General features: G+C 43.7%; 1 protein-coding gene across 2 annotated transcripts in view; it reads left to right on the top strand.

Annotated features, from left to right (window-relative positions):
* The first annotated feature begins 13,421 nt into the window (after positions 1–13,421).
* CORO1C (coronin 1C) overlaps positions 13,422–27,134 on the top strand; it is a 76,480-nt gene continuing 62,767 nt past the window's right edge. The window contains exon 1 of one of the 2 annotated variants that reach the window (XM_047088194.1): positions 13,422–13,514. The gene's annotated coding sequence lies outside the window, so the exon portion shown is untranslated. The remainder of the gene's footprint in view (positions 13,515–27,134) is intronic. The other variant, XM_047088195.1, reaches the window with a different exon arrangement.

The following is a 27,134-nucleotide window of genomic DNA, read 5'->3' as shown; positions in this document are numbered from 1 at the left end:
CCTGGTGTGTTCAGGCATTTCTGACTCTCCAGGAGAGCATCATGTCTCTGAGGTCCCAAGTGTAGCCCCGAAGCTGGAGAGTAGGAACACGTGGGCCCGTTCAACTGGTTTCTTTGCTTTTGCTTATCTCTGAAAGTTTCCGTCATAAACAAACAAGGGTAACTCAGCAATTTGGAAAGACAGGCTGGGGAGGGGAGAATGCAGACTCTGAAGTCAGAGACATGCAAAATGGAGCCATATCATTTCAAGTTGCTTCCCCTCCTGAAGCCTCAGTTTCCTCTTCTGTAAAATGGGCATGGCGATAGGCCCTTTCTCCTAGGATTGCTGTGATGATTGAATGAGATCTTTCCTGTGAAACCCCTGGCCCAGTAAGACTTAGTAAAGCTCCGTATGTCTGAGCCCCGGTTTCTCAGCCTTGCTACCGATGACATCTGAGACCTAATACTTCTTTTGTCGTCGGTGAGATGGAGGCCGCCTTGTACATTGTTCTTAGCAGCATCCCTGGCCTCTACTCCCTAGATGCCCATTGCACTGTCCTAGTCATGACAGCCAAAAATGTCTCCAGACATTGTCCAATGTCCCCTTGGCGGCAGAGATGGGAAGTATGATTGCCCTCAGTTGAGAAAACATTGGTCTAAGCCTTTATCGTTGTTATTAATTAACAAATTAACAATAATCTCCTTTTCACGTGAGGCTGAGGCATCTGATTTGTGAGGGGAGCAAAAGCCAAGTTAGACTTTGGAAGCTGTTGCTCACACTGCTGTAGATGGTACAGGCAATTGGAAAGCTTATGATCTCAACGAGATTTACTTGCCTGGGTGAGCGAGTAGTCTTTGTACCGAGGTTCGTATTTGAATTTTGAAAAATCTTCACAGGTGCCTGGGGGTCTTGACAGGACACCTTGAATTTATAGAATTCCTTCACCCTCTTCAAAGAGGGGACATTTCAAAATTTCCAACCGTTGAATGCCCCTTGCAGAAAAGTGAGAAAACACAGAACAGGAAATAGGAAAAGGAAACTCACTCATAACTCGAATCCTGTCACTCAGAGATAATTTGTATTATTGTGTGTGTGTGTGTTTATAGAAATGGGACATAGAAATGGGCAACCAATCTTCTTCCACTAAATTCTTTTCTATTTCCTGCTTAAAAACCTGTGGCTCCCAGTGGACTGAGAAGAGTCAGGCTTCACAAGGGGGAAAGGCTGAAGCCATAGTCCATAGTTTGTGGCAAACCCGTCCTTTGCAGGTGTTACTTGGGCATGTGGGGGCTGGAGACCACAGACCTCATGCAGGAGGAGAGCAGAGGTTGGATTCTGGGAAGTCACATTTGCCTCTAGGATGAGGCACAGACACTTTTGGCCGCTGTTCATTCTTTCCAGTGCCTGACCTCAGTCTGTCTTTCTGGCCACATCCCTCACCTATAGTGTTCGCTCCAATTACTACACTGGAATGCGTTTGCCCATCCACTCTTCTTGTTTTCATCAAGGGTTGTTTCCATCCCAAACAGCAACAAATGTCCTTACGCACGGCAACTGACCCTCATTATTGTGGACTCTGTACTTGCAAATTCAACTACTTGTTACGATTTATTTGCAGCCCCTGCTTTTGTAGTCATTCGGGGGCATGTGCACACAGCAGAGAAAATGTTACTCATCCCAGCTGAGATGGAAGGAGGCAATGCTCTGCCTTATTTTAGCTCTCCTAATGTAAAAAAAAAAAAGTGTCCTTTCACCGTATATTTAGCATTTGTGGGCATTTGGGCCATGATTGGCTATTTAAAGTGGCCCCCAACTGTAGTGCTAATGTGTGGTCTGAGATTGGGAAGTGCAAGGAGGCGGCGACGTGCCTTAGGGAGAAAATGCATGCGTTAGATAAGCTTTGTTCAGACCTGAGTTACAGTGCTATTGGCTGTAAGTTCAATGTTAATGAATCAACTATATAAATATACATTAATTAACAACGTATATATTAAACAAGGTGTCTTATTATCTTTTTAAATTATATATATATATGTAATGTTTATTTATTATTTTTGAGACAGAGAGAGAGAGACAGAGCACAAGTGGGGGAGGGGCAGAGAGAGGGAGAAGCAGGCTCCAGGCTCTGAGCTGTCAGCGTAGAGCCCGCCGAGGGGCTCAAACTCACGGACCACGAGATTGTGACCGGAGCTGAAGTCAGACGCTTAACTGACTGAGCCGCGGAATAAGCCCCATTTTGTTATTATTATTTTTTTTTCAACTTTTTTTTTTTTTTTTTTTGGGACAGAGAGAGACAGAGCATAAACGGGGGAGGGGCAGAGAGAGAGGGAGACACAGAATCGGAAACAGGCTCCAGGCTCTGAGCCGTCAGCCCAGAGCCTGACCCGGGGCTCGAACTCACGGACCACGAGATCGTGACCTGGCTGAAGTCGGACGCTTAACCGACTGCGCCACCCAGGCGCCCCTATTATTTTTTAAAGTCATCTCTATGCCCAGTGTGGAGCTTGAATTTACAACTCGAGATCAGGAGTCACATGCTCTACCAACTGAGTCAGCCAGGTGTCCCTAAAAAAAGGTGTCTTTAAACAGAAACGCACATAAAACAAGGTTATATGGTCACTGGTTGATGAAATTGTTGTGACCGGAAGCCTGTTGGAACCGAACCCTATATTTCCCCTAGGTGCAAGGATTTGGTATTCAATGTTTGTGGTGACTTCATTATAGAATAGAACAACAGTGAAAAATGAGAATTAACTGTATCTTTGCATGTAACCATGATTATTGCCTCAGGATAAATTTCTGAGAATGGAATTATGAGCTAACATAGAATAGCCCTTCTGAGTTCTTTTGAGGTTGTATCAGTCACCTCCTATGACGTAACAAGCCTCGGTGTCCTCTGTAAAATGGAGATTTACAAAAAAACACATTATTTTTCATCAGCTTAGAATGAAGATTCCTTGAGTTAGAATCTGGCAAATTGGTAACACTGGGCCTGGTGAGCAGTGAGTACCAGTCCTGTTATAATATTTATTTGTAGTAAGCATCTGTGGCAGGTGCTCTTACAAACAGAATCTCAGGTCAGCATCATTTTTCCCCATTGAAGAGATAAAGGACCTGAGACGTCGAGAAGGTGGCATGGTTCACCCAAAATCACAGAACCAGGACCGGTGGCAGGGCCAATCATGACACCAGGGTTTCTACCATCAGCTCAGTCCATCATGGCCATCAGGCATGGACTCAGCCCCCAGCATGCGCTGGGCCCTGAGCCAAGTGCGCGAAATGCGTTTTCTCGTGGATGTTCCCACGTCGCGAGGTGGTGTCAGAGGAGGCTGAGTAAGGGGTGGGGTAGGGACTTTCATCCCCACTGGGTAGTCATGAAGACTTCGCCCATTGGTGTCAGTGGAGACCACAGGAGAAGTCTGGATTTCCACCCCCACTGAGGAAATGATGTGTTCATCTCTCTCCTCTAGGGTGGCATCAGAGAAGCAAAATAGAGAGTCAGGACTTTACCACTGTCTGATACAGTCCTAAATGTATGTAGAGGGAATCTTTAAGACAGTTATATGATAAACAAAGGAGACATAAAGGGAAATGAGTTTGCTAGACTGTACTTGAACTGGTGAAATGACCCCAGTAGACTGTGAACATGATATAGGCTTAGCCTATCTATAATGTAATACTTAGAGCCACCACTCAAAAAGCTATACAAAGAGATACACTCAAAACCACTAGAGATAAATCAAAGTGGAATTCTAAAAAATGTTCAAGGAACCCACGAGAAAGCAGGAAACAGAGAACAAGACAAATGAAAAGTAGAACAAGCATAAATCACAAAACAATACGTCAGATCAAGCTTTAACAAATCAACAATTACTTTAAATGTAAAGGGTCAGGGGCGCCTGGGTGGCGCAGTCGGTTAAGCGTCCGACTTCAGCTCAGGTCACGATCTCGTGGTCCGTGAGTTCGAGCCCCGCGTCGGGCTCTAGGCTGATGGCTCAGAGCCTGGAGCCTGCTTCCGATTCTGTGTCTCCCTCTCTCTCTGCCCCTCCCCCGTTCATACTCTGTCTCTCTCTGTCTCAAAAATAAATAAACGTTAAAATGTTTAAAAAAAAAAAATAAAATAAATGTAAAGGGTCTAAATACACTAATTAAAAGGTAGAGATTGGGAGAGTGGATCAAAACTCACTTCAAATATGTCAATATAAGCAGGTTGAAAGTACAACGATGGAAAAAAAAAGATATATTATGGAAGCATTAATCAAAAGAATTCAAGAGTGGCCATGTTAATATTAGATAAAGTATATTTTGCAGCCAAGAAAACTACCAGGCAGAGAGGAACATTTATAATGATAAAAAGGCAATCCACCAAGAAGACCTAATAATCCTACATGTGTATATAGCAAACATCAGAGCTGCAGAATATATGAAGCAAAAAACAAAACTGAAAGGAGAAATGGACAAATCCATTCTTGTAGTTTAATATTTCAACACTCCTTTTTCAACAACCGAAAGAACAACTTGACAAAAAAAATTGGTATTTTTTGGTCAATAGCAAGGACGCTATTAACCAACAGGATCTGATTGACATTTGTAGAACACTCTGTTGAACAACAGCATACACATTCTTTTCAAGTACCCGCTGAACATATACCAACATAGGCTATATCCTGGGCCATTAAAAAGGAACTTCAACAAATTTAAAACAATTAAAGAAATCGTACAATGTGTTCTCTGACCATGAGGAAATCAAATTAGAAGAGAATAGCAGAGACATAACAGGATAATCTCCAAACACTTTGAAACTAAACAACACACTTATAAATAATTCATGAGTCAAAGAGGCAGTCTCCAGGGACATTTAAACATACATTGAACTGAATGAAAACAACAATGCAAATATCAAAATGTGTGTCACACAAGCTAAAGCAGTACTGAGAAAGAATTATATAGTGTTATATATTATATAGGATTAGCTAAAGTCTCACAGCAGTAATCTAAGCTCCCACATCAAGCACCTAGAACAGGAAGTGCAAAATAAATCCAAAGCAAGAAGGAAGGAAATAATAAAGGGCACAAATCAATTAAACTGAAAATAGAAAGACAATAGCGAAAATCAACGAAACAAAGAGCAGTTCTTTGGAAGAATAGGTAAAAGTGACAAATCTCTAAGAATGATCGAGAAAACAAGACAAAAAGAAGACACAACTAACCAGTATCAGGATGAAACAGGAACTATCGCTACAAACCCTGCGGACATCAAAAGATAAGAACATTCTACAAACAACTCTATACACATACATCTGACCACTTAAAGGAAATGGGCCAATACCTTAAAAAGCACAAACTATCTTAAGTCACTCAATAGGGAACAATTTGAAGAACAATATAACTATTAAGGAAGGTGAATTTGTAATTTAACAGCTCCCCCTCAGAAAAAGTCTCTAGATCCATATGGTTTCACTAGAAAAGTCTAGCAAACATTTAAAGAATTAATAGCAATCTACACAATCTCTTTCAGAAAATAGAAGAGAAGGAAACACATCCCACCTCATTTAATTAAGGCAGTGTTATTCTGATATCAAAATCAGGCAGAGAGTACCAAAAAAAAACTATAGACCCATATCCCTCATTAGTTTAGAAACAAACATACTTAAAAATGCATTAGCAAAGAGAATTCAGCAACATATAAAAAGAATTATACACCATGACCAAGTGGAATTTATTCCAGGCTTATAATGCTGGCTCAATATTCAAAAATCAACCAGTCTAACTTCCCTTATTAATAGGCTAAACCAAAAAAAATCATATGGTCATATCATTTGATGTAGAAAAATATTTGACAATATTCAACAGCTATTCATGATTAAAACTCTTTTAAAAAATAAGAATAGGGGCGCCTGGGTGGCGCAGTCGGTTAAGCGTCCGACTTCAGCCAGGTCACGATCTCGCAGTCCGTGAGTTCGAGCCCCAGGTCAGGCTCTGGGCTGACGGCTCAGAGCCTGGAGCCTGTTTCCGATTCTGTGTCTCCCTCTCTCTCTGCCCCTCCCCCGTTCATGCTCTGTCCCAAAAATAAATAAAAAACGTTGAAAAAAAATTAAAAAAAAAAAAAAGAATAAAGGGGAAACTTTCACAACTTGATAAAGAGTATAGCTAACCTCATAGTTAATGATGAAAGACTGAATGCTTCCCCCCTAAAGTCAAGAAAAAGTCATGGATGTTTGCTCTCACTATTTACTCAACATAGTACTGGAGGTTCTAGCCAGTGCAATAAGGCAAGAAAAGGGAACAAAAGGCATACAGATCAGAAAGGAAGAAATAAAACTATCCCTATTTATGCATAACATGATTGTCTACGTAGAAAATCCCAAGAAATCTAAAAAATACCTCCTGGAACTAATCAGTGAGTTCAAGAAGTTTGCAAGAGGCGTGCCTGGGTGGCTCGGTTGAGCATCTGACTCTTGATCTCAGGCCAGGTCATGATCCCAGGGTCGTGAGATTGAGCCCTGCATTGGGCTCTGCGTGGAACCTACTTAAGATGCTCTCTCTCTTTCCCTCTGCCCCTCCCCCCACTCACAGCCCCCCCCAACATAAGAAAAATAATTTTTTTTTATTTTTTATAAATATTTTTTTAAAGTTTTTATTTATTTTTGAGACAGAGAGAGACAGAGCATGAGCAGGGGAGGGGCAGAGAGAGAGGGAGACACAGAATCCGAAGCAGGCTCCGGGCTCCGAGCTGTCAGCACAGAGCCCGACGCGGGGCTTGAACTCTCGGACTGTGAGATCATGACCTGAGCTGAAGTTGGACGCTTAACCGACTGAGCCACCCAGGCGCCCCAAGAAAAATAAATTTTTAAAAATTAAAAAGAGAAGGTTGCAGGATGCAAGTTAAACATACAAATTAATTATATTTCAATATACTTCCGAGGAACTCACAGACACTGAAATTTAAAAATACAATGCTATTTACAATTAAAAAAAAAATTACTTAGGTGTGAATCTCACAAAACATGTATAGGGCTTATATACTGAAGCAGACAACACAATGAAAGAAATCAAATAAGCAGACATATGATGTTATGGATTAGAAAACAGCACAATAAAGCTACTGTCACTTCTCCCCAAACTGATATACAGGTTTAACACAATTCCTATAAAACTTCAGGAAGACGTTTTTGCAGATATAAACAAGATTATTCTAAAATTTATGTGGAAAGGCAATGAAGTTAGAATAACTAAAACATTTCTTAAAAAGGGAAAAAAGTGGACAGAAACAGTATACCCAATTTCATGATTTATTATATAACTTCAGTAATCATGACTGTGTGTTAATGGCAGAAGATAGATAAATAGATCAATGCAAGAAATAGAGAACCCATAAATAGACCCACATAAATATGCCCAATGGATATCTGACAAAGGTGCAAAATTAAAAGTCAATGGAGGAAAGATAGCAATTGCAAAAAATGATACTAGAGCAATTGTACAATTGTTGGCAAAAAAAAAAAAAAAAAATTGACCTCAGGGCCCTGGGTGGTTCCGTTGGTTAAGCAGGTTAAGCATCAGACTCTTGATTTCAGCTCAGGTCATGATCTTGCAGTCTCGAGATCAAGCCCCACATTGGGCTCTGCACTGACAGTGCAGAGGCTGCTTGGGATTCTTTCTCTCCCTGTCTCTTTGCCCCTCCCCTGTGTGCTCTACCTCTCTCTCTCTCTCTCTCAATAAATAAACATTAACACACACACCCCCAAATTAACCTCAACCTAAATCTCAAACTGTATACAAAAATTAATTCAACAAAGGGACTCCTGGTTGACTCAGTTGAAAGAGCATGTGGCATGTGATTCTTGATCTTGGGGCTGTGAGTTCCAACCCCACGTTGGGTATAGAGATTACTAAAAAAAAAAAAAAAAAAAAAAAAAAAAAAAAGATAAACTTAAACAATAGTGCAATATGGATCACAGACTTCTTAGATTTAATACCAAAAGCATAATCTAAAAAAGAAGAATTGATGTGCCTGGTGGCTCAGTCAGTTAAGCATCTGACTCTTGATTTCAACTCAGGTCATGATCTCATGGTTGTTAGATCGAGCCCCACCTTGGGCTCCAAGCTGAGCAAGGAGCTTGCTTCAGATTCTCTCTCTCCCTCTTCCTCTGCCTCTCCCATGCTCACATTCTCTCTGTCTCTCTCAAAATAAATAAATAACTATTTTTTTAAAAGGAAAACCGACAAATTGAATAAAATTAAAAACATTCTCTTTGTGAAAGACTGCATTAAGAGGATGAAAAACCACTACATAACGGGAGATACTTTTGGAAACCACATAGCCGACAGAGGACTAGTACGTAGAATATATAAAGAACTCTGAAACTCAAAAATCAAAACGACAAATGGTTCAATAAAAAAAAAATGGGCAGAAGACATGAAGAGATGGCAAATAACCATAGGAAAAGATTTCACCATGATTAGCCATCAGAGAAATGCAAATTAAAACCGCAATAAGATATCACTATTTACCTTTCAGAATGGCTAAAAAATAATAATGACAACACCAAATGCTGGTGAAGATGCAGAGAAACTGGATCACTTATGACTTACTGGTTGATAGGGATGTAAATGGTACAGTTACACCGGTGAATAGTTTGGCAGTTTCTTAAAATACTAAACATACAATTACCATATGACCTAACCATTGTACTATGGGGAAATTATTTGTTAACAGAAAAATAAAAATGTATGTTCACACATAAATCTGTACGTGAGTGTTTATAATGTTTATAGCAGCTTTTAAAATATATATATAATAAACCACTCCAGACTGGAAACAACTCTTCAAGGGCTGAATAAACTGTAGTACATCCATGCCATGGAATACCATTCAGCAATAATAAAGAACAAACTATTCACACATGCAACAACGTGGGTACATCTCCAGAAATTTAAACTGAGTGAAAAAAAGCCAATCCCATGGGGCGCCTGGGTGGCTCAGTCGACTGAGTGTCCGACTTTGGCTCAGGTCACGATCTCACAGTTCATGAGTTTGAGTCCCACTCATGCTCTCTCTCTAAAAAATAAAAAAGCAAACATTAAAAAAAAAAAAGCCAATCCCAAAAAGTTGCATTCTATATCATTTTGTTTGTCATTCTTGAAATGGCAGAATTCGAGAAATTGAGAACAGATGAGTGGTTGCCAGGAGTTAAGGGGGGCTGGGTAGGAGGGAGGTGGGTGTGGCTCTGAACAGGCAATGAGATTTTGTGGTTTTGGAAGTGTTCTGTATCTTGACTGTATCAATGTCAACATCTGGGTTGTTATATTGTACTATCATTTTGCAAAATGTTACCATTGGGGGAACCAAGATAAAGGGTTCATATGATCTCTTTGTATTGTTTCTTACACCTGCATGTGAATCTACAATGATCTCAAAATGAAAAATTTAATTAAAGGGCACCTGGGTGGTTCAGCATCTGATTCTTAGTTTTGGCTCAGGTCATGATCTCACGGTTCCTAGGACAGAGCCCTGCCTTGGGCTGACAGTTCCGAGCCTGCTTGGGATTCTCTCTCTCCCTCTCTCTCTCCCCCTCCCCCACTCACGCTCTTTCTCTCTCAAAATAAATAAATAAACATTTAAAAAAGGTTTAATTAAAAAAAAAAGGCAATCCTTCTGTGGCTGCTCAATCATTTCCAACTCCTCATTTGCAGAAAGAGGCACTCAGAGCGGTGAGGATCAAGATTTATCAATGTGGTGTGAATTTTAATATTCTCTGAGCTTTGTCCTCTTCTGTCACTCAATTAGGGGTTTTGCCTGCTGAGATTACTCCAGGGGTTTTCAGTCTCATTTATTTAATATTATTATTATTTGTTAATGCTTCCACAGGGCTAATTCACTCAGCTTCCAGGTTGCCCTGGCAACCCAAGACGAATGTCCCCATTGGGTACAAAGAGAAACCAGGAAAACCATGTGCTAAGGAGCCTCCAAATGTAGGTTTTACAATCCTTTCTTCTTCATACATGAGCTGGCCCCTGTGTCATGTAGGATTTGGAATCACTCTTATTTTTCCTGATCGTTAAGTTCCCTTTCATCTAGCACGTGTCTCAGGTCACTTTAGAGATCACTGGCGGGGCGCCTGGGTGGCTCGGTCGGTTAAGCGTCCGACTTCGGCTCAGATCACGATCTCACGGTCCGTGAGTTCGAGCCCCGTGTCAGGCTCTGTGCAGACAGCTCAGAGCCTGGAGCCTGTTTCAGATTCTGTGTCTCCCTCTCTCTCTGCCCCTCCCCGGTTCATGCTCTGTCTCTCTCTGTCTCAAAAATAAATAAACGTTAAACAAAATTTTTTTTAAAAATAAAGATCACTGGCTTTGAGAACTGGAGAAGACTCTAAAATCCAGCATCTTGGGCACCCGGGTGGCTCAGTCGGTTAAGAGACTGACTCTTGATTCCGGCTCAGGTCACGATCTCACAGTTGGTGGGATTGAGGCCGGTGTTGGGCGCAGAGCTTCCTTGAGATTCTCTCTCTGCTTTTCTCTCTCTCTCTCTCTCTGCCCCTCCCCCACTCTCAAAGTACATAAATAAGCATTAAAAAATAAAATAAAATCCAGCATCTCACCCGGATCCGGGTCCCTTCATGTAAGGGCCGGCTTGGGCAGAACCAAGATTTCCTTCAGGCTCACAAAGGGACTGCTATGGTTTCTAGAACAGGGATGGGGCAGTTTTCTCCCAGGAAAGGGTTATGCAATTTTCCTGCTGTTTCTGGGAGTAGGAACTCTCACCTGACCACATTCAGAGCAGGTGCGGGGTGGGGTGGTAAAGTGACCTTGCTTCTGGCCTTGTTTCTTGTGCAAGAATCACCTCTCCCAACCCAGCGATAAAACCAGGAACTGAAACAGTCACCTGGAAGGGGAAGGTCTGGAGATCTTTCTTTCTCATTGTATTCCATGGTTGTTCTATGGTGTTATCATCTGGGGGGAATTGGTGTCGTGGGAGATTTTACTTCTAATTTAATCATTTAAAGACCCGGGATAAGTGAATCAACAAGTTTTAAACAACCGCTGTACGACAGGCAACTGTACTGGATGCTTTGCCATACATTGAATCTGAACTCCTGAAATCTTCAAATCCCCTCCCTGAAGTAAGCATTTGGATGCGCCCCACTGAATAAAGAGAGTAAGACTCAGAGAAGGAAAATGACTTGCCCAAGGTCACACAACTGGTGAGTAGAGGAGTTTGAACGTAAGGCCAAGTCTGCCAGGATCTAAAGTCCCTGTTTTCTCTGTTCCTTCATGCAGCCATAGAGGCAGTTGAGTGTAAGGGCTAACTGGCAAAGGGTGCAAATTCTGCCTTTAGGGGGACGTGCGTTCTATCATTAACTCTGCCTGGCTCAAGCTGTGTGATCTGGGGCAATTCATTTAACTTTTTTTTAAAGTTTATTAGTTTATTTTGGGGGGGGCAAGGGAGGGGCAGAGAGAGAGAATTCCAAGCAGACTCTGCACTGTCAGCACAGAGCCCGACGTGGGGTTCGAACTCAGGAACCGTGACATCATGACCTGAGCTGAAATCAAGAGTCGGTTGCTCAAATGACTGACCCATCCAGGCGCCCCACTTCTTATTTTCTTCACCTCTATTGATGAGGATTAAGAATTGTTTTTTGTAGCCATAGGATTGTTGGGGGGGGGGGTGGATTTCAGGGGATTTTGTGTTCAAAGCACTCAGATAGTCCCTGGCACATAGAAGCGATGGAAAATGTTGGCGATAATCTGTTCCCAAAGAGTAAGCCAGCTTGTTTCCTGGTTCCTTCTCAGAGCACTGCATCAACCTTCATTTTCCCCAAGCCACTCAGAGCTCTGCTGCTATCAATGCCCTTGCTTCATTAAAAATAGGAATCCTAATAATAGCCAAGCGTTTTTGTGCATCACCAAATGCCTGGCATTGCGCTAGGTGCTCTGCTATCATCATTTCTCATTTAGACGAAGTAAGCGGCCAAGTCTTGCTGCGGAAGGGATGCTCAGTCCCTCCTGTTAGTGGCTGCTTGAAGGCAAAATGAAACTCACCCCTCCACTTCGTTGAGGCACAGCAGTAGCAGCAACAGGTACCATTTGTGGAGGGCTCATCACAAGTTAGGCGCCCTACCTAATGTATTACTAAGCTCAAGGAATCCTTCCAGGGAGTGACTTCTACAGTCCCCACTTTACTGCTAAAGAAACTGAGGCCTAGAGAGGGTGAGTAAGTTGCGGTTCTAGCTCTTTTGGTTCAAGGTGGACCGTGATTTACATAACACACATTTCTGAGGCCAATGCCTAAAATGAAAAATCCCTCCCTGCGAATTGCAAAGATGCCTTGCTTTGTTGATTCAGTTCCTCGGGTCCAGTTTCCCCAAATCTTGGTATTTCAGAGCTTGGTATTTCAGAATGGGACTCTACTAACAGGACAGCTTCACGCGAAAGATCAGGAAATTTTGGCCTGAAGAGGCGAAGGGAACTGACCTAGGACACATCGTCTGAACAGCAGCCAAGATGAGACTCGAATCCACTGCCCTTTGGCCTGGCTGGCCCAGTTATTAAGCAAACGGGTGAGGGGCTTTGACCAGGAAAAAGAAGGGAAGGACCTTGTATCTTTTATTTCCTCATCTGCAAAATGGGGTCAAGATGGGACCTCCTTGAGTAGTGGTGTGGCCCAGTCCAGGGACAGCCACCCTGTGCTAGGAATGCGACAATGGAAAGTGCAGGGCGGGCCTGAGCGCTGGCAGTCCCCAGAAGTGGAAGTGGGAGGGGGCGAGGGCAGCAAGGACAGAACTTCGGAAGCCGGAGGCGCGAGTTCGAGAATTCGGGGCGGGGCTTAGAGGTTTACGGGTTTAGATAGGCAGTGGGCGGGGCCCGTGGGATGCTGAGACTAGGGTGGCTGGCCCGTGGGTGGGGCTTTCTAGAAGCGGGGCGCGGTTTCGTGGGGCCGCTGGGCCAGTTCGGCGGCTACGAGAGGGTAGGCGGGCTTAGGGAGCCCGGGGGCCGGCTAAGGGTTTGGTTAGGGCAGTGGGCGGGGCTCAGAGGAGCTGATGTTCCGGTTTGGAGAGGCTCTGGGAACCTTTGAGGAGCTGGAAGATGTGGCCCCGCCGAGCCAAGCGGGTCAGTGGGCGGAGCTCTAAGAATGCGGCTCCCCGTTTTGAGGAGCAGTGGGCGTGGCCCTCCGGCTAGTTGACTAGTGGGCGGTGCGTATGCTTCGGCACCACCTTCCCCCGCAGCCCACCCGCATCCCTCGGCGCGACCAGAGGGGGCGCTAAGGAGAGTGGGGCGTGGAACGAGGGGTGGGAAGTGGGCTTCCCCTCCCGGAAGTGGGCGTGGCGCTCGACAGCCTGAGGACCCTCTGGTTGGGCGCGGCGCGGCGCGGGGGCGGGGCCTGCGTGCGGCGGCGGTGGCGGCGGTGGCTGCCCGCGCCCCTCCCCCGCGAGGCGCTCAGTGCCAGGCGGGAGGCGGCAGCGGCTGGAGGCTACGCCGGGCTTTGCAGCGGGGACTTCGGCGGCGGCGGCGGCGCCTCAGGCACTTCGGCCCTGGTGAGCAGCGCGCGCCGGGCGGGGCCGCTCGGGAGCGAGCCGGCGGGCCGACCGGCCCTCTCAGCATGTGCCGGCGCCGGCTGACAGGAGCCGGCGGGGCGTGGAGCAGGGCCCGGTGGAGGGGAGTGGGCTGTGGTGGGCGCGCGGGGCGCGGATCCTTGGGCCGGGGCTCCCCCGGCCGGTGTGTCTCGGGTTGCAGCCGGGGCTGCTGGCCGAGGTTCGGGACCGAACCCCTTGGCCTGGGGAGAGAGAGAACTGGGATCCCTTTGGGAGGCGGCTGCCCAGGGGAGGCTTTCAGGGCTCCAGACCCTTCCCGGCCGGGTGAGGAGCCGCGGGCTGAGGGGGGACTGGGCTGCCCGAGGAAGGATTTGAGGGGCTGGGGAGTCGCCTGGCTGGGTGGGGCCTGGGGTGGGGAGGGGCTGCTCGGGGCCAGGGCGCCCAGCTGGGGGGCCCCCGGGCCTGGGGGCGGGGTTTGAGCCGCCCTGGGGAGCCAGTGGGTGGGGGGTTGGCCGGGGCCGGGCTCACGTGGGGCCGGGGCAAGCTGGGGCCCTGCGTGGGAGGGGTAGAGGGCGGCGGTCTGGCCCGAGGACTGCTGGCGGTGGGTGCGAGCCCAGCGCCGGGCCCTGAAGCTCTAGCTCCGGGGTCGGAAAGGGCGGGGCACGGCTGGAGCTGGAGTAACGTGGGTGGGGGGCGGCTTGGGAAGCGGACGAGCCGGGCGGTGGGAGCGGCGGGCCGGGAGGGCTGGGACTGGCGGGGGGTGGGGGGTGTTGGTCTCGAGGAAGAACGGAGCTGGCACGCTGCTTGCAGGGTCGGGGGCCAGGAGCGTCTGAGTGAACTGGGTGATTCCGAGATGTGCTCCCCCAATAGCGGAGCAGCTGGCGAGGGACGCAGTCAAAAGGAGCGAGGTGCAGGTGGGGCTCCGCTGCGCCTAAATGACTGGGGATGAGGTCAGATGTTGAGGGTGGAAATGCAGGAACCCAGCTCTCCCGCCTGTCCGCACGGGCGCGTACACACCAGCTCTCCGTCTCCCAAATGATTTGAATGTGTTGGGGGAAGTGGCAGGCTGCAAGGGAGCGCCGAGAAGAAAGGGGCTTCCTCTTGGAGGGAGGCGCTGGCCCTGCGGTCCTTTTTTGGGAGCGTTCAAAGGGTTTTTTTTTTTTTTTTTTTTGATCGCTGGAAAAGGAAACGTAGGCTTTACGGCATCATGGTTTAGAATCACATCCTATATTTGGCCTTAATGTAGGCTGCCCTTGTTTTGTGGTGTCCAAAGTACTTCCTCTACATGTTGGAAACGTGGGATTCAGTGTGAGAAGCAAATTGCAAGTTGTTCGTCTCCCCCAGGATAGGAAGATACAAAGGCCTTTCTTTCCTGTAAGACATTTAAACAATTGAATATAGTGCGAGGTTTTAAACTGGTACTGGGTGGTGAATGTCTTTAGTTTCGGTAATAGTTATCACAAAATATTAGGCCCTCTTACCGCAGCCTTCCTGCCTGGGATTACGTTGTAAAACAGTACTTGTAGGGCTCTTAGTCACTCCATATAATAATGCATTTCATTGTCCTTATCTGGCAGAACTCTCTCCTGACACCAGGGCCTGCTAGAATAGACAAAAACATGATTAAGTATAAGCAGTTGCTTTGTACCGTCTGTTCATTTGTGAAGGCAAATAGATATGTTTATATATCTTCACTTTCTGCATTCTCTGTAAAACTGAAGAAATGGGAAAAATCTGTTTTGGACTTGATTCTGTGTATTTCAGAAAACTAACTTTAGGAAACTAATTTTCTTTTCAGAGTGGTTGGGTGTGAAGTCTACTAGTAGTAACCCTGAGGTCTGAGAGGTTGCATAAATATGTGGAGGCTGGGAATGAAATAAAACTGGGAATTGTGTTGTAAATTAGGCCTGATGTTCAGTGTTTTGTGGTAGGTGATAGTCTTGTGTACTGAGGATTGAACAAAGATTGGTATAAAAGTCGGGTACACACCTTTTTGATAAATCCAGAAGGTGCCTTTTCCGTATTTGTTTTTTATTATTTGTGGAAGGTACATTAAAGCCTGATGAATTTCTTTTTAATTTTTTAAAATTTTTTAAACTTTTTTTTTAACGTTTATTTATTTATTTATTTATTTTTAAATGAAAGTTTTGTTTTACCTTCACTTAATCCTTTTTTTTTTTTATTAATTTTTTTCTCAACGTTTATTTATTTTTGAGACAGAGAGAGACAGAGCATGAATGGGGAAGGGTCAGAGAGAGAGGGAGACACAGAATCTGAAGCAGGCTCCAGGCTCCGAGCTGTCAGCACAGAGCACGACGCGGGGCTAGAACTCACGGACCGTGAGATCATGACCTGAGCTGAAGTCGGACACTTAACCGACGGAGCCACCCAGGCGCCCCAAGCCTGATGAATTTTAATAGACACGTACCGGTGAGCTAGCACTGCACATAGTATTGAATGTGCATGGTCATCTGTTACTTTGCAGATTGTGCTAATCAGCATTTATGTCTATTAATTTATATATGGTTTAGAATTAGGTTCAGGGTGACAAATAGTAGTTTTTAAACACTTTACTTTTTTTGATTTACATTTTACGCTTAATGCACCTGTCACTTTTGGGATCCACTTCAACCATGAAGAGGAGAGTCACTCCAGTGCCTGTGAAATGGAATGTTCAAAAGGATAAATGATAAGTTCTCAGTTATGTGACTGGGAATGTGGAGATTCAGTTCTTTATAATGGCAGATTGTTTCTTAATGCTTTGATTTGTCACAAACTGGTACTTTAGAAACAGATATTGTTACCTGGGCTGTTTTACCTTTGACTTTTTCAGAGGTGAAACAATAATAAATTGCGGTGCCTCTTGCATATTCAGGGTACAAATACATGTTCGTTTTTCATTTGGTGACTTCCCTATGTTATCCTGTTTCTGAGTTAAAAAAACTGTTTTCTGACACTTCTCTGTCTTTTTCAACTTAAGATGCCTTTTCTGTATTAAAACATGGAAATCGTCATGAATATTTCAGTATGACCTAGTACCAAGAATCTTAAGTAATAGAATCTCTCTGGGTTTTCTTTGCCCTAGTTTGGATCCTTTAAAATGAGTGAGCAAGATTCTATACTCCTTTTTGAGAGCTTGTTTGTATTTTAATAGTGCATAACAGGATCTTTTTTGCTTTATAACTGCTTTTTGAGGTAGAATTCACATACTGTACAATTCACCTGTCTAAAGTGTACAGTTCAGTGGTTTTTATTATATTCACCCACAATTTTAGAACGTATCCATCAGTCCAGAAAGAAACTCCAGACTTATTAGTGGTCTTCCAACCCCCCCATTCTCATCCCTCCCCTGCCCTACGCAACCGCTAGTCTACTTTCTGTCACTATGAATTTGCCTGTTTTGGACATTTCATGTAAATTTCATATAAATCATTCCATACTGGTCTTTTGTGTCTGTCTTTTTAAATCATAATGTTCTCAACATTTGTGTTGTAGCCTGTATCAGTACTTTATTCTTTTCTTAACAGTCGAATAATATTCTGCTGTATGGATATACCGTGTTTTGTTGATCCATTCATCCGTTGATGGACATTTGGGTGTTTTCCCCTTTTTGGTCATTATGAATAATACTGCCGTATGAACATTCCTGTACAAGTTTTTGTGTGGACATGTTTTCATTTCTCTTGAGAATTGCTGGGTCATACTGGTTACTCTGTGTTGAACTATGAGAGGAACTGCCAGACGCTGTTTTCCAAAGCAGCTGCATCATTTTACAATTCCACCAGCAGTGTATAAAGGTTTCAGTTTCTCCACATCCTTGTCACATTAGCTGTTCTCTTACTTTTTGACTCTGGCCATCCTAGTGGGTGTGAAGCAGTATCTCATCGTAGTTTTGATTTGCATTTTCTGATGGCTAAGGATGTCCTGCATCTCCTGAAGTCATCAGCAGACAATTATATATTTTCTTTGGAGAAATCTCTGTTCAGATGTTTTTCTTATTTTTAAATTGGGTTCTGTTTTTATTGTTATGAGTTATTTATATATTTTAGATTATATAGTGCCTTATCAGATGTATGATGAGCAAAATGTTTCTCCAATTCTGTGAGTTGCCTTTTCACTTTCTTTGATGGTGTCCTTTGAAGCACAACATTTTGGTAACATTCAATTTATGCATAATTGAGTCAGAATTGATAATGGAGTTAAAAATTGTTTAGACCCCAAATCACCTCATCATCAGTATCTTGGTTGTATAAATTAAAAGCCAAATGTGAAAGAGTCAGGGAAAGATTAAATTAGTTCTAGATCAGAAAGCGTTCATCAGGAACATGTCATTCCCCTGCGGAAATCCTCCAGTGGCTTCCTACCTCCTCGTCTGTGGTTAAAGTTCAGGCTTCTTCGTGGGGCTGTGGACCAAGGTGTCTCCGATTTCAGCCTGCCTCGTCTCTCATTACTCTCCTACCTGTGTTTTCATCGTTGCTGCCACTTCCCCAAACATCCCAGCCTTCGGACCTTCTCGCGATGAGCTCATTACTGCGCACCCCCCATTCCTTCCATCTGCTGAGTCCCAGTTGTCCTTTGGGAGCCTCCTTCCTCATCCCTGCAGGCAGACATTGTCCTTGTCTTCGTGCATCCTCCATCCATCACTACTGTCTGCTGCTACAAGGAGCTGGACCTGAACTCGAGCTTCCTGTCTGAGAGGCGCCTTCCATAGAAGGCAGGATGTGAGAGAGAAGTTCACTTGCAAGGCAGACCGGGTTCCCTTGCTCACTGCTTGGTCTCGAGTGCCTGTTGGGTTGTTAGTTGAATGAAGGGTGATTGAAGTTAATTGGAAAGATCTCGAGGTCAGCGCACGTCTCGGATTATTATACACGTCTTTGTGGCCTGGGCTGAAGTAACGCGGAGTGATTCCCCTCTGCCTTTCTGGCACCCAAGTCCAGCTGTTGCCAAAAAATTGCTCAGACGTAAAACCAAGCGTTTGAAGCATTTGTCCAAGGGCAGAACATCCTCGCAGGTTCTCTCCCCTTGATGACCAGCGGACAGCCTTCTCAGTAGGATAGATGGCCAGGGAACATTTTTAGTTTGGTAGGACTTACCACGCCAAATGGAGGCCAGCCCTGCTGGTGTGGAGTCCGTCAGTACTGGAACTACCTCTGTGTATACCTGATAACGGGTGTAAACTGGGTTTTCAGGGCACACGCTTTCTTGCTTTTCATTCTTTTTTCCCCTGCTCTCTTCTCTCGGAGCATCTGACTCAGGTAGTAGTCTTTAGTTATATTTTGTGTTCTTATGTTCATTTTTAATACTTTCATTGAAAAGACTCCACTTAGCATCTTAAGAATTAGGAGAAACCAGGGGCTCCTGGGTGGCTCAGTCGGTTAAGCATCCGACTTTGGCTCAGGTCACGATCTCAGGGTTTGTGAGTTCGAGCCCCGCGTCAGGCTCTCTGCTGTCAGCACAGAGCCTGCTTTGCATCCTCTGTCTCCCTCTCTCTCTCTGCCCACCCCCCCCTTAAAAATAAATAAACATTAAAAAAAATTAGGAGAAACCAGTCGACTTTTTGGGGAACGTTTCTTTTGTGTGCGTGTTCTATTGAAGTGGTTGGCTTATGGTAAGGGAGTAAAGAAAAGAAAAATTTCTTCGTCTCACTGGGCTCTCGTCTCTCCCTTATATAGTTGAGCTGCCACAGAGTTTTGTATACAAAGAAACTGAGGAATTGAAAGGTGCAGGCCTTTAGAGCTGGACCGAGCTGGGTTTCACCCTTGGCTCCACTTTTGAATAGCTGTGACTGCCAATCACCTCACCTCCCTGGGCCTGTTTCCTCTTCTGTGGTGTGGAGATGCTAATGGTGCCTTGTTGGGTCATCAAGTAGACAGTGAATAAGTTTGTGTTCCCTCCGTCTTCACTCTTCATGTCTGTTAATGAATGGAACTGGGGAGAATCAAGTAGAGTAAGTTTAATACATTTCATTTCTGATACTAAGCTATTAATGTGTGAATTCCTACTCCCACCTCAGCATTTTAGACTTCAAATCAAAGTTGAATTACTGAAGAGGGAAAAAAAGTCTAATTTTAGGGTAGGAAGGTAATATTAAAGATAAGGCAGGTTTGGTTTGGTTTTGTTTTTGCCTTCTGTCTGAATTGGAAATGTCTATTAGACAAGCTTCTCTTACTCAGGCCTCCCTTGTATTCAGTCTCTGTCAATTTTGAGGAAGGTGGTTTAGTTCCTGGAAAAGACTGATCTTTTTAGGGTTTGGAAGGAGACCGTGCTGCGGTGCTTGAGATAGATGGTCATCTGGTTATGATGTGAACGGCAGCATTGTGATAAACTGTAACATTCTGTGTGGGAAAAGAGCCTCAGTAGTTTCATGGGATGCTAAATGGGGCTTGTCATTTGAATCTCACATTAATAACGAAACGAGTTCCTCCTGTTTGCCACAGTAAAGAGAAATTAAATCAGATCAATACAAAGGTCAGGGTGAGAGAAACTGATACAAAGGGGTAGGAAGGCTTATATTTTGTATGGCTAAAGATAATACTTTCACAAATATATGTCCTCCCCCTTTAGGGTCATGAAATCGCCTTACATTTACTTTTTAAAAATGATAAAAACGGATCATACATAGACCAGTATCTTACCACCTTTTTAAGAATATATCATTTTGGGGGCATTCGGGAGATTATTTCTCAAGTCCAGAGGCCCTTATTCTGGACTGCACACGAGGATCAGCTGTGGACCTTTATGAATACAGCTGCCTGGGCTTGTCCTCCCTGGTGACTCTGAATCACAGCCAGAGTGGAAAGTACCTTACTGGTCTATTCCACATCTTACAGATGAGGGGATTGTGGTCAGGAGCATGAGCGATACGCCCATGATCAGGCACTTAATGGTCCCTTCCCACCTCCCCCAGCTGTCTTCCACCTCTTTCCATGTGTAGTGTGAATTCATTTTTAGAGTTGGTGGTGTTGATTTATAGTGTTGTGTGAAAAAAAAAATTTTTTTTTAGACGCTGTGAACCTGGTGTGCCTTCTCTTTTTAGTCCTTGACTGAATGCACCAGTTCCCTCTTGACTTTCCACCACGGTCTCTTGCCAGATCTACTCACAGAGGTTGTACTTCTCCAGTTTATCACCGCTGTCAGTGTTTGTACCAATGTTTGTGTGTTTTCTCATGTCTTTAGATTGCACATGAAGCTTGGTCCAGATTTTTCAGGTTTTTTAAGATGCGTTTTCGGGGAACTTAAAAATACACTGAATCTCTTGGATAAGCCTTTGTTAGATTTGATTTTCCTAGTTTTAGTGTAAAAAAAATCCCTTTTTACTTTTTCAATCTTCTAATCTGACCATTAGTAAGCAGTAGTTGTAAGTATCGCAAAAGTTTCAAAGGCCAATTAACATTGCAGAGATGCCTTTGCTTTGTGTCTTGCCAGAATAATCGGCACTACTAGGCCACGTGTAGATGAAGATGCTGATTTTGAGAGGGGCAACACGCACCCGGTACTGGAACTACACAGATTGTAACAGGCAGCGTGAAAACTCTTCGGGATTAGCGGTTGACCACAGCTTCACAGAACCGAGACATTCTGGGAATCTGGGCACCTGGCAGTTTGGTGCGAGAGCCTTGTTTGCCCCATTGTGGAATCAGATGTGTGTCCCCATATTCTGACAACTGCTGAGGTCTTTATCCTGAATGAACAAAGCTGTCATTTTTCAGTTTCATGAAAGGCCATAAACACACGTGGGAAAGTAGCGTAGGGGGAGTGAAGCCTTTGAGAGGGTATTTTCCACTCTGGATATTTTAGGGGTTCTTGAAAATAATTCACAAGCACCCCCTCCTTAGCACAAATGTTTAATCACTATTGTTTGCTTACTGCACATGAAAGATACTTAAATTCCTTTTCATTATGGTCAAGCATTCTTTTCTGGTTAAAGATTCTAATTCCTTCCATTCTTAGGAACTTAAAGAATTGAGGCTGACTTATTAATATAAAAACTCAAATGCTGCCTCAGTGGTGACTGAGACACACATGTAAACTTGAGTTATCATCTCCCTTAAGCAGAAGGGTTTATTGGGAGACTCATCACTTTACAAGCTAGATGGCGAATTAATTTTGCGGTTAGTGGTGTCTTTAGCTTAACGTTGTCATCCTAGTTTTTCTTGGCAAGCCAGAGTGCAGCCTCAGCCAACAAGTGCTGGCCGTAGCTCTTTGGGGTGGTATTTAATAAGATGCTTGTTGTCTGTTTTAGAAATAGAGTAACCTTAGACTTCCTTATTTGAGCCACTGCTTACAGTGCTACTATAGGAAAAGGTAAGTTGGAAGGTTTTTTGTTTTTGTTTCTGTTTTTAATACCTTGAGACTTTCAGTTTGTTCTTATGTAGTGCAGAGATATCTTGCATGCGCTGGGCTGAATTACATTGTCAAGTGGAACAAATAATGCATATTACCTGCAAAGGATAGTTGTGAACCGCGCGGTTTTCTAAAACTGGAGAGCCCAGCTGCAGTTTCTGTTTTGTAGGCGCTGTATACATTCAGTCCTCAACCCAGAACTGGGTTGTGTTCCAAAGTTGAACTCAGTTATTTGGAACTCAGATGGCATGGCATTTTTGGTATGGAGTCAGTATTATAAGTGGTGGGTAAGTTTCCAGCCTAGACTGAAGAATTCTGTTTAATTCATAGCACAGGGTTTTCAACTCTTTTTGTTTTTTGTTTTTTGTTTTTTTTAAAGTTTAATTATTAGAGAGAGAGAGAGAGACAGAAAGAGAGGGAGAGAGAGAGAATCCCAGGCAGGCTCCACACTGTCGACGCAGAGCCCGACGTGGGGCTCAGACTCACGAACCATGAGATCATGACCTGAGCCAAAATCAAGAGTCAGATGCTTTAACTGACTGAGCCACCCAGGCGCCCCAGGGTTTTAAACTCTTAATGGTGATAGTGGAATCCTAGATCGTGGGAGCTGGGAGTCATGTGAAAAAGAAGGAAGGAGCCATGTTCTTCCCCCACCAGCCTGTGTTGACATCTAGTGGCCTCTTGCCCCAGCAGTCCTCTGTGTGCTTCATCCATCTTTTTTTTTTTTTTTTTTTTAATTTTTTTTTCAACGTTTATTTATTTTTGGGACAGAGAGAGACAGAGCATGAACGGGGGAGGGGCAGAGAGAGAGGGAGACACAGAATCGGAAACAGGCTCCAGGCTCTGAGCCATCAGCCCAGAGCCTGACGCGGGGCTCGAACTCACGGACCGTGAGATCGTGACCTGGCTGAAGTCGGACGCTTAACCGACTGCGCCACCCAGGTGCCCCATTCATCCATCTTTCTTAATTTGAAACTTCTCCCCTGTTTAAGCTGATCTCCTTTGAGCAGTAGTAAAGCAAATGATTCAAATGCATTTTCACTAATGTGTTCCTGGGTGGCCACAGTTACAACTAGACTACCACTGTTGATCAGTGCCAGGGTGACGAAGGGCTTTCATTATATTATTTTTCTCACATCCCTCAACCCTTTCCGGGGTACAGTATTAATATTTTTTTTTCCACGTTTATTTATTTTTGGGACAGAGAGAGAGCATGAACAGGGGAGGGGCAGAGAGAGAGGGAGACACAGAATCGGAAACAGGCTCCAGGCTCTGAGCCATCAGCCCAGAGCCCGACGCGGGGCTCGAACTCACGGACCGTGAGATCGTGACCTGGCTGAAGTCGGACGCTTAACCGACTGCGCCACCCAGGCGCCCCAGTATTAATATTTTTAAAAAGGAGATTCCTTGTGATAAATCATCTCTCTGAAATTGTGGCATTCAGTCAGCGTAACAAGGTTTGGAGGGGAAAGTTGAACTGATGCATGTGGGATCAGGCATGGCCCATGTAGAGGCTGGCCCTGGTACCTGCAATCAGGAAGAAGCCCTGCCCGCTTTTGAAAGGTTCTTCCTGTTACCTCTAAAACAGTTAATCTGGTAAGTTTTGTGTTTTTTTGGCTTTTCGTGCCCCCCCCCCTTTCCCGAAATACTCGTGATCCCTTTTTTTTTGTTTTTTCCATTTGGAACCACTCTTGAAAGGGTCTTAGGTTTTAGCACTGACTTGGTTGCTTTGACCTTTGAAAAGGGGATCAGGGCACGGTAATGGCTGTAAATTGGATTGGCTTATACTGGCTAGAGCTAGGCATTGATCTCTCTATATTTCCATTTCCTTGTAAACTTTTTAAAAGTAGTCTCTATGCTTAATGTGCAGCTCAAACTCACAAGCCCGAGATCAGGAGTTGCATGCTTTACTGACAGAGCCAGCCAGGCACCCCTTGAGTGTATAATTCTTAATACCAAATTCTGTGTGGGGACTGAGCTCCCCGGGAGTTGAGAGGGCAAGATATTGGAGGGTCAGTATCTATGGGACACAGGGTTGAGGTCCTGCCCGAGGGTGTGCAAAATAGCACTTGGCTGATTTGGGACAGGTGTAAGAGAGGAGGAATAGTGTAAGGTAGATAGAGAAGATGGCCTGGATTGTGGGAAGTCATAATAGAGTATACTTTTATACAGCACATTTAGGTAAAATGTAAATAGAGTTTAGATGGGGAGTTACAAAGGTAGATGAAAATATAATTTGTGGGTGTCACTAATGTTAATGATTTCTATACTACTGTGAATTATATTTTGGATTAAATGGATATAAATTTAAAAATAAATATCTGGGGGCACCTGGATGGCTCAGTTGGTTAGGCATCCGACTTCAGCTCAGGTCATGATCTCACAGTCTGTGAGTTCGAGCCCCATGTCAGGCTCTGTGCTGACAGCTCAGAGCCTGGAGCCTGCTTCGGATTCTGTGTCTCCCTCTCTCTCTGCCCCTCCCCTGCTTGTGCTCTGTCTCTCTGTGTCTCAAAAAATAAGTAAAAACATTAAAAAAATAAATAAGTAAAAATAAATATCTGTGTGGAATTATTAATTTTCAGTTTGTGAAAGTGAACACTAATACCACCATATTCCATGTTCCTTGAAGGCAGAGAACGTCTTACATTTTCTGTGCCTCCATTTCCCAGGATGTTGCCTGAGACACAGTAGGTGCTCGATAAATGTTAGTTGAATAATTGAGTTTCAGTTTTATGTGATACACTTGTGATAGAGGTTTTCAGTCTTCCTTCCCATTTTACTAGAAGATGAAAGTAATGAAGGAGACGTTTTCTTTTGCTTTATTTAATGTTTATTTTTGAGAGAGAGAGTGAGCACAAGTAGAGGAGGGACAAGGAGAGAGGGGGAAAGAGGATCTGAAGTGAGCTCTGCGCTGACAGCAGCATGCCTGACGTGGAGCCCGAACTCACCAGCCCAAGATCATGACCTGAGCCAAAGTCAGACATTCAACCCACCAAGCCACCCAGGCGTCCTGATGGGGATGTTTTCTATGGTGTAGAAGGATTGCTGATTGTAAACATTTGTTTATTAAATTATCTTATGATAATCTAACCCTATAATTTTTATTATAAATACTGTAAGCAGTACGTGGTGTATATGTACACATTTAATTATTGAAACGTGTTTTATTTGTAAAGCACATTTTGGAGTTATTTATTTAAAGCATGAATTCTGATGAAAAAGAAGAGTTACATTACCTATGGGTACACCATTGCAAATTTACCCTAGTTCTTGAATAAGTTGAAAATATTGGTAGCATGGGGTTTTTAGGTCTTTGTTTTGTAGTCTGGTTAGCAACTTTGACTTTAGAAACAATTGAAGTAACATCAGAGTGGAAGTATGCTTTCATTTTGTGAGTTTTTGTCAAAATACATATGAGAAGAACCATTATTTGTATCAAGATGAAGATTTAAAGTTAAGGTAGCCATGGAAAAAACCGAGTTTGTCTTTCCTGTCGTTCTTCTCTTAAGTTTCTTAACCTTCAACACGTTGACTGACTGTCGAGTGCCCACGGTGGCCCCTGAGGGGCCTCCAGGCCAGCCCCAGAGAAATCACCTGATGCATCTAAGCTCATTTCAGTGGCTCCTGGAGCTCCAAGGTTTTAATACGTTTGGATTCATTTGACTTGAGAAATTGACAAGAAATGGCCAAATTAAAATCGGGCAAATTGTATACCATTCCAACTGTTGAATCATTTGGGGGTTCATTGATGCAGTATTAAAATTTCAAAAACTATAGGTTTTGGTTTATATCATATTAGTGATGAGCGATCACAAAAAACATTGTAATTGTGATAAGAGATCATAAGAATTGTTTCGTAGGGACCCCTGGCTGGCTCAGTCAGTAGAGCATGGGACTCTTGTTCTCGTGGTCATGAGTTCAAGCCCCACAGTGGTCATAGAGAAAAAAAAAAAGAATTGTTTTGTAATTGTTTTTGTGTGTGGTATATGTGTGTATTTCTGGCAGTTTTTAGAGGTTACTAAATTATAAATGTAGTTTTTCTGCTTGTCTCTTTGCTATAAATGCAGTCTTTTAAGAGAGTATTAGGGATGGGAAGCCCCTTGATCTTTCTGCTAGTTTCCTAATCACAGTGCTTTAAAGAGGATTCTTTGTACTTTCTTTTAAGGCATATAAAATTTGTCTTTTAGTTATAGTCTAATTTAACATAAAAAATGGACTGTGATTTTCTTTTCAAGTCTTCATACAGTTTGGAAGGAAGGTAGATTTTGGCGGGGAGGGGTTGTGTTAGTTTTGTTAACCAAGGCTACTAAAAGCTATGGAATATTCACTCCCAAAATACTTAGCTGAACTATTTCTTCCCCAAAGAGGGCCTTATGTGTTTTTCTCACTTCCCTGGAGGTTTTTTCATTTTGTTGGTGAAATGGGATGTATGATGTTTTTTCCTGAAGAATGGAGACCTTCGGAAGATAGTGGGTGGTGGCAAAGTAGTTATTTGTAGTAACTATATTTTCCCCAGTGGATTTTCAGTCTTTAGTTTCTTGTATTGTGTTGTAGATACTGATATTCTGTGGGAGTCTTTGCCCCTGCTCCTTTTGAAGAGAGGTGTGCTGATAAGGAAGTAATTTGTAATTTTTTAAAGTTTATTTATTTTGACAGAGGGGGCAGGGGAAGGGCAGAGAGAGAAGGAGACAAGAGAATCCCAAGCAGGCTCCTCACTGTCAGCACCGAGACTTTGTGTGGCTCGAACCCACAAACCACAAGATCATGACCGGAGCCAAAATCAAAAGTCAGACGCTTAACCAACTGAGCCACCCAGGTACCCCAGTAGTTTGTATTTTTTTACCAAAAAGGATCAGACAAAATGTTTTGCCCTGAGGTGTAGTAAGATTTTAAGAGGTATACTTTCCTATTTCTATAGGATGTCTGAACATTCTGGAGACAGGGAGATTTAGATTTAAAGAGTGTTAGTTTAATTTTGAAATTGTGTGCTCAGTATGTTTACCTTCAAGCTCTGGGCACGTCTGTGGATGGAGTACCTTAATTTTAAACCCATGAATCCAGTTATCAGTGTGAAAAGGTACAATAAGTGATTGAAAATTTTTCTCTATTTTTTTTTTTTCTCTTTTCAAATACACTACTTGTAAAGAGAAGGCTCTTTGGAGTTACTAGTAAGAGGTGGTTCTTTGCCCTGGTTGTTGACTCCTTCTGTCCTTCTGTGTGCACTGCATCCCAGTATTTGCCATAGCAGCACATTAATGTCAGTGGGAATATTTGATTATG

Source organism: Lynx rufus, unplaced genomic scaffold (genome assembly GCF_022079265.1).
Source record: "Lynx rufus isolate CCGP_SWC_20201006 ecotype Redwood Valley unplaced genomic scaffold, mLynRuf1.p SCAF_24, whole genome shotgun sequence".
Taxonomy (NCBI): domain Eukaryota; kingdom Metazoa; phylum Chordata; class Mammalia; order Carnivora; family Felidae; genus Lynx; species Lynx rufus.
This window is presented reverse-complemented; position numbering and strand designations above follow the sequence as displayed.